This window comes from Malaclemys terrapin, chromosome 20 (genome assembly GCF_027887155.1).
Source record: "Malaclemys terrapin pileata isolate rMalTer1 chromosome 20, rMalTer1.hap1, whole genome shotgun sequence".
In the NCBI taxonomy this organism is placed as follows: Eukaryota; Metazoa; Chordata; order Testudines; family Emydidae; genus Malaclemys; species Malaclemys terrapin.
This window is the reverse complement of record NC_071524.1, coordinates 12,914,894-12,921,922: the sequence shown is the minus strand read 5'-3', so window position 1 is coordinate 12,921,922 and position 7,029 is coordinate 12,914,894.

Sequence of the window (7,029 nt, the reverse complement as noted above, 5' to 3'; positions counted from 1 at the left end):
TCGCTCCATCCCCATACACATCCATCCCTGTACACACCCCTCTATCGAATCCCTCCATCTCATACACCCCTCCATCCATCCCTCCATCCCTGTACACACCCCTCCTTCCTTCCATCCTAGTAACACTCCTCTGTCCATTCATCCTTCTCCATGCACACCCTTCCATCCATCCATCCCAACACACACCCCTCCATCCATCCATCCCTCCATCCATCCCTATACATATCTATCTATCTATCTATCCCCATACACCCCTATCTATCTATCTATCTATCTATCTATCTATCTATCCCCATACACCCCCTCTATCTATCTATTCCCATACACCCCTTCTTTCTATCTATCTATCTATCTATCTATCTATCTATTCCCATACACCTCCTCTCTCTCTCTCTCTCTCTCTCTCTCCTCTCCCCCCACCCCCACCCCGCTACCCTCTCCGTAGCCCCGGAGCAAACCGCAGCCTCCCCGGAGGGAGCCGCTTCCCCTGTAAACAGCCGGGCTGAGGCTAGAGAGGAAGCGGGGGGGGGGGGAGGGACACAGGTCTCTGTCTGCCCTTCCGCTCCCCGGGCAGGGGTGAGCCTGGTGTGGGGTCAGGCCTGGGGAAATGCCACCCCGCATGAAGCGGCCACGTCGAGGAGAGAAGCTGCTTCACATCTGGGCAAAGCAGCCAGTTGCCAAGGCGAGGGGCTGGGGGGCAGGAGGGGGGCAAAGGGCCAATCCCAGCCCACCCCATCCACTCCCCAGCCTGCCTTTCGGCTGCAGGGGACACAATGCTGAGGCCAGCCTGGCCACGGGCGGGGTGTGGCACTGCGGAGCCCGGCTCTGCCAGCCCCACCCAGCCCAGGGGGGGGGCCGTTGCTGAGGTTTGTGACGTTGCACTCCATATGAGTCTATGACAATATGCTAATGAGTGTGAATATGATGTAACTGGAATATACTTCATGCAAAAGGTCTCTTGTAAGGGATCATTACAAAGCTTATAATCTACTGAGTGTGGTCATCCTATTTGTATGTATCATTCTTGCATCTGAAACTAGAAATATGAAATCTAGCTCTGAGGGCCTATTGTAATTACGCAAAGTGTGGGCCATTAATGGTGGTTTGGAATCTTGATGGCTCCCGTCAACCAGGACAATTGGTCTGTTTTACTTGCAAGCCTTCCCGTGAGTCAGGCATTGAAGAATGGAGGCTTGGGGTCTCACAGGACATGTGACCAAGTCACCTAGTACTGGACTCCATCTTAAACCTGGGGCTTTTCCATTTAGAAGGAGGGGTGGGGACCCAGAGAGACAAAAGATTCCCGCCTTGTGCCAAAGCTATATAAGGGGGATGAACCAGAACAAAGGGGGCTGCAGTCATGAGAAATCCCCTAGCTACCACCTGAGCTGGAACAAGGATTGTACAAGGAGAAAGGATTGGGCCCAGATTAGGAAGGAGTCTAGTCTGTGAAAGAAGCTTATTGGAACATCTCTGAGGGTATGTCTACACTACGGGATTAATCCGAATTTAGATAATTCGGATTTGAGAAACAGGTTGTATAAAGCCGAAATGAGTGCGGCCACACTAGCACAGTAATTCGGTGGTGTGCGTCCAAGTACCGGGGCTAGCGTCGATTTCTGCACCGTTGCACTGTGGGTAGCAATTCCATAGCTATCCCATAGTTCCCGCAGTCTCCCGCGCCCATTGGGATTGTGGGTTAAGATCCCAGTGCCTGATGGGACAAAAAACATCGTCGCAGGTGGTTCTGGGTACAGCCTCACTTCCTCCCTCCCTCCCTCCCTGCATGAAAGCAACGGACGGCAGACAACCATTTTCGCGCCTTTTTTCCTGGGTGGGTGAACACTGCAGACTCCATACCACGGCAAGCATGGAGCCCGCTGAGGTCAAGACAGCACTCATGAATATTGCAAACACCTCGCGCGTTCTCGTGGAGTTTATGCTCAGCCAGGACCAGAAAAACGAGGCGAGGAGGCAGCGGCGGCGGCAGCGCAGCGACAAGCATGATGAGGACATGGACACGGACACGGACACAGAATTCAGTGAAACCACAGGCCCCGGTGCTTTGGAGATCATGTTGTTAATGGGGCAGATTCTATCCATGGAACGCCGATTCTGGGCAAGGGAAACAAGCACAGACTGGTGGGACCGCATAGTGTTGCAGGTCTGGGACGATTCCCAGTGGCTGCGGAACTTTCGCATGCGTAAGGGCACTTTCATGGAACTTTGTGACTTGCTGTCTCCTGCCCTGAAACGCCAGAATACCAAGATGAGAGCAGCCCTCACAGTTGAGAAGCGCGTGGCGATAGCCCTGTGGAAGCTTGCAACGCCAGACAGCTACCGGTCAGTCGGGAATCAATTTGGAGTGGGCAAATCTACTGTGGGGGCTGCTGTGATGCAAGTAGCCAAAGCAATCACTCAGGTGCTGCTACGAAAGTTAGTGACTCTGGGAAATGTGCAGGCTATAGTGGATGGTTTTGCTGCAATGGGATTCCCTAACTGTGGTGGGGCAATAGACGGAACCCATATCCCTATCTTGGCACCGGAGCACCAAGCCACCGAGTACATAAACCGCAAGGGGTACTTTTCAATGGTGCTGCAAGCACTTGTGGATCACAAGGGACGTTTCACCAACATCAACGCGGGCTGGGCGGGAAGGGTTCATGACGCTCGCGTCTTCAGGAACACTACTCTGTTTAAAGGGCTGCAGCAAGGGACTTACTTTCCGGACCAGAAAATAACCGTTGGGGATGTTGAAATGCCCATAGTTATTCTTGGGGACCCAGCCTACCCCTTAATGCCATGGCTTATGAAGCCATACACAGGCAGCCTGGACAGGAGTCAGGAGCTGTTTAACTACAGGCTAAGCAAGTGCAGAATGGTGGTAGAATGTGCATTTGGCCGTTTAAAAGGTCGCTGGCGTTCATTATTGACTCGCTCTGACCTCAGCCAAAGAAATCTCCCCATTGTTATTTCTGCTTGCTGTGTGCTCCACAATCTCTGTGAAAGTAAGGGGGAGACCTTTATGGCGGGGTGGGAGGCTGAGGCAAATCGCCTGGCTGCTGATTACGCGCAGCCAGACACCAGGGCGATTAGAAGATCACACCATGAAGCGCTGTGCATCAGAGAAGCTTTGAAAACCAGTTTCATGGCTGGCCAGGCTACCGTGTGAAATATCTGTTTGTTTCTCCTTCATGAAAACCCTCCCCCTTTACTGACTGATTTTCTGTAAGGAACCCACCCTGCCCCTTCCCCCAGCTTTCTTTCAAACCAAATAAAGTCACTATCATTTAAAAATCATTTATTCTTTATTAATAGATTAGAAAAAGAGGGAGGGAACCCGGGTGGTATTTGGGAGGAGGATTGCTGGGAAGGAAAAAGCCACAAAGAAAAGGTTAAAAAAATGACAGCCTTTTGCTTGGGCTGTCTACTGGGGTGGAATGGGAAGGTGTACGGAGCCTCCCCCCCCGCGTTCTTACACGTCTGGGTGGAGGAGGATACGGAACATGGGGAGGGGGGAGGGTGGAACAGGGGCTGAAGCGGCAGTCTGTTTTCCAGCAGTCGTTCCTGAACCTCCACCAGACGCCGGAGCAGCCCCAGCGTTGCATCCTTCATCCTCTGGTCTTCCTGCCGCCATCTCTCATCTCGATCGTCTCTCCTCTCCTCACGTTGGTCCCTCCTCTCCTCACGTTGGTCCCTCCTCTCCTCACGTTCACTGACTTCTTTCCTATACTTTGAAACTGTTTCCTTCCACTCATTCAGATGAGCTCTGTCACTCCTGCTGGATTGCATAATTTCAGAAAACATGTCCTCCCGCGTCTTCTTCTTACGACGCCTTATCTGTGATAACCTTCGGGATGGAGGAGGGAGGCTTGAGGAATTTGCAGCTGCTGTAGGGAGGGGAAAAAAGAGAGAATTGTTTTAAAAGCTACATTTTGCAGAACAATGCTTATACTCTTTCACGGTGACCAACACTGTTCACATTACATAGCACATGTGATTTCTGTGCAAGGTCGCATTTTGCCTCTTAATGCTGAGTGCTTGTGGCTTTGCTGCTAGAGATCACAGGTCTGGGCAACAGAATTCGGCTTGCATGCGGCCATGGTAAGCCATTGTTTTACAGCTTCTGCACCCTCCTTTCCCACATACCAAGCATAGCCTGTAGAGTGCTGCAGAAGCCTGGCCAATCTCAGCCAGTTGGGGGGGGGCAGTGTGGGGGGGCTTGTCTGGGCCCCTTCAGGCAAGTAGAGTGCTGCGGTTTTTCTGTTAACATTCAGCAGCACCAGAAAACAAACTAACCCCCCCCCCGCCATGAATTCTCTGGGATGATCACGGTACCCCTCCCCCCACCGCGTGGCTGGTATCAGGGAAGATCCCTGCAGGCACCAAACTACCCCCCCCCGCCGCCGACCCCCCCCCCTCGCCATGAATTCTCTGGGATGATCACGGTACCCTCCCCCCACCGCGTGGCTGGTAACAGGGAAGATCCCTGCTAGCCAAACGCGGAAAACTTCAGGGCCAATTTCCCATCTGCGCTTGGCTAACTGCAGGGAAGGATTTATTTTCCGCCACAGGCAAACAGCCCAGTAGGAACGGCCACCTCTGTCCCCTTAATTAAGTTCCCGTATTTCAACCAGGTTACCAGGAGTGATATCACTCTCCTGAGGATTACACAACAAGATAAAGAACGGATGTTGCTTGAATGCCAGCAAACACCGGGACCATACGCTGCCAGGCTTTGTCAGGCAATGATACCAGATTACTTGCTGCAAGCATGGCGTGGTCAAGTGTCCTACCATGGAGGAGGGAATAAGGATGCACTGCCCAGAAACCTTCTGGCAAGGCTTTCGGAGTACCTCCAGGAGAGCTTCATGGAGATGTCCCTGGAGGATTTCCGCTCCATCCCCATACACGTTAACAGACTTTTCCAGTAGCTACAGACTTTTCCAGTAGCTGAACTGACCGCGAATGCAAAGTCAGGCAAAGTAATCATTAAAAACCGTTTGCTTTTAAAACAAGTTTTATATTTTAAAAGGTAAACTCACCTGAGGTCCCTTCCATGGGGTCAGAGTCTTGGGTACTGGCTTGGGAGGCTTGGGAGGGTACTTCAGTCAGGGTGATAAAAAGATCCTGGCTGTTGGGGAGAATGGAGTGCTGTGTGCTCTCTGCAAGCTCATCCTCCTCCTCCTCCTCCTCCTCTACCCCATCGGCAGAATCCTCAGGCGTCGAGACTATCCCCGACCCAGAATCCACGAACAAAGGTGGGGTAGTGGTGGCAGCCCCCCCTAGAATTGCATGCAGCTCGGCGTAGTAGCGGCATGTCCGCGGCTCTGACCCGGAGCGACCGTTTGCCTCCTTTGTTTTTTGATAGGCTTGTCTGAGCTCCTTGACCTTCACGCGGCACTGCTCAGAGTCCCTATTGTGGCCTCTCTCCATCATGCCCTTGGAAATTTTTTCAAAAGTTTTTGCATTTCGTCTTTTAGAACGAAGTTCTGCAAGCACTGAATCCTCTCCCCATACAGCGATCAGATCCAGTACCTCCCTCACGGTCCATGCTGGTGCTCTTTTTCGATTATCAGCCTGCATGGTTACCTGTGCTGATGAGGTATCTGTGGTCACCTGTGCTCTCCACGCTGGGCAAACAGGAAATGAAGTTCAAATGTTCGCGGGGCTTTTCCTGTCTACCTGGCCAGTGCATCCGAGTTCGGATTGCTGTCCAGAGCGGTCACAATGATGCACTGTGGGATAGCTCCTGGAGGCCAATACCATCGAATTGCGGCCACACTAACCCTAATTCGAATTGCTAAAATCGATTTTGGCGCTACTCCGCTCGTTGGGGTGGAGTACAGAAATCGATTTAAAGGGCCCTTTACATCGAATTAAATGGCGTCGTTGTGTGGACGGTTACAGGGTTAATTCGAATTAAAGCTGATAAATCCGAATTAAAGTCGTAGTGTAGACCAGGCCTGAGGGTGAGATTTCATCTGTAATCAGTTTCTTAATGTATTAGGCTTAGACTTGCGTGTTTTGGTTTTATTTTGCTTGGCAACTTACTTTGTTCTGTCTGTTATTACTTGGAACCACTTAAATCCTTAATAAATCCTATACTTAATTAAATCACTTTTGCTTATTAATTGACCCAGAGTAAGTAATTAACACCTGGGGGAGCAAACAGCTGTGCATCTCTCTCTATCAGTGTTATAGAGGGCGGACAATTTATGAGTTTACCCTGTATAAGCTTTATACAGAGTAAAAGGGATTTATTTGGGGTTTGGACCCCACTGGGAACTGAGTATCTGGGAGCTGGAGACAGGAGTACCTGCTAAGTGGTTTTCAGTTAAAGTCTGCAGCTTTGGGGGACGTGGTTCAGACCTGGCTCTGTGTTTGCAGCAGGCTGGCGCGTCTGGCTCAACAAGGCAGGGTTCTGAAGTCCCAAGCTGGCAGGGAAAACGGGCTCTGAGGTAGACTCAGCACATCAGGTGGCAGCTCCCAAGGGGGTTTCTGTGACCCAATCCGTCACAAGGCCGACACTGGGTGACCCTGACCGAGGCTGGGCGACCCCCTGGCTCTGCACTTGCTGCGTGGCCCTGCTGCTGGCCCCATACTGAGGGCTCCTTGCCATCGTTGGCTTCTCGGTCCCAGCATGGCATCCTGGGGCCTGGACTGGGGGCGCCCATTCCGCGGGGGCTGGAGCGGGCAGTGAGTGGGGTGAGGGGACTGGCCTGGGTCCAGGGCTGCGCTGGGCTCCCAGGCACAGGGACGGATCAGGACGTCCAAGAATAACCCTGCGCCGTGTTTACACTGTACGTGACCCCGACCCTTCGCATTAACGTCACATCAGCCTTTGCCGCCGGCATTTCTCAGAGCCGCGCGGCCTCCCAGGGGAACAGCCCTGCTCTCCCCAGCCATTCCCACGCCAGCCCCGCTCCCCGGGGGCCAGCCTGCGGGACCGGAAGGGGGCAGCCCTCTGGAAACATGCCACGGCACCATCGCCTGCAAGGGGCGCCCCCCAGAGGCCAAGCTTGTGGG